Source organism: Schistocerca americana, chromosome 9, assembly GCF_021461395.2.
Source record: "Schistocerca americana isolate TAMUIC-IGC-003095 chromosome 9, iqSchAmer2.1, whole genome shotgun sequence".
Lineage (NCBI taxonomy): Eukaryota > Metazoa > Arthropoda > Insecta > Orthoptera > Acrididae > Schistocerca > Schistocerca americana.
Window position 1 is genome coordinate 43084863 of NC_060127.1, and position 910 is coordinate 43085772.

At 51.2% G+C, this 910-nt stretch overlaps 1 non-coding gene across 1 annotated transcript; it reads left to right on the forward strand.

Annotated features, from left to right (window-relative positions):
* The first annotated feature begins 283 nt into the window (after window positions 1-283).
* On the forward strand, window positions 284-358 carry Trnas-cga. The gene has a single exon. It is a non-coding gene; the product is annotated as a tRNA-Ser (tRNA).
* The last annotated feature ends 552 nt before the right edge of the window (window positions 359-910 follow it).

Sequence of the window (910 nt, forward strand, 5' to 3'; positions counted from 1 at the left end):
CTTTGTGAAACTTCCTGGCAGATTAAAACTGTGTGCCGGGCCGAGACTCGAACTCGGCCCGGCACACAGTTTTAATCTGCCAGGAAGTTTCATATCAGCGCACACTCCGCTGCAGAGTGAAAATCTCATTCTGGAAACATCCCCCAGGCTGTGGCTAAGCCATGTCTCCGCAGTATCCATTCTTTCAGGAGTGGTAGTTCTGCAAGGTTCGCAGGAGAGCTTCTGTAAAGTTTGGAAGGTAGGAGACGAGGTACTGGCAGAAGTGAAGACGGGGCGTGAGTCGTGCTTGGGTAGCTCAGTTGGTAGAGCACTTGCCCGCGAAAGGCAAAGGTCCCGAGTTCGAGTCTCGGCCCGGCACACAGTTTTAATCTGCCAGGAAGTTTCATATCAGCGCACACTCCGCTGCAGAGTGAAAATCTCATCCTGATTAACTTCGTATTTCGACAAACTTGCCATCAGCCAGACAATTTAACCAAAGGGCCATAAGTGTCTAATTTAGGGCGTGTAACGTGACACGTGCGGTTCAACCCCTAGACTAGTTTGAGCCGAGACATTTCGACGAAGAGGAACCGCATGTGAGGCCGAACATCTTTGGGATGTTAGCTCGCGTCCTGCTGTCATACAAAACCGCACCCATGGGGAAAACTCCAGCTTTCCTCAGAAAACACAATAGACACCCAGCCTGTTCTCCAATGAGTTCTCGATTGACACCACTGGAGTCACAAATGGCGGTGGTTTAGGATCAGTGGAATGCACGCTGCAGGGCGTCTGGCTTGGAGATGTCCTTTAAATAACAGTTTGTCGTGTCACAGTGGTGCCAACTGCTACACAAATTGCTGCTGCAGAAGCGGTACGATGCGTCAGAGTCGAATGCCCAACACGACGGTCTTCGCTCTTCGTAGCGCCACCT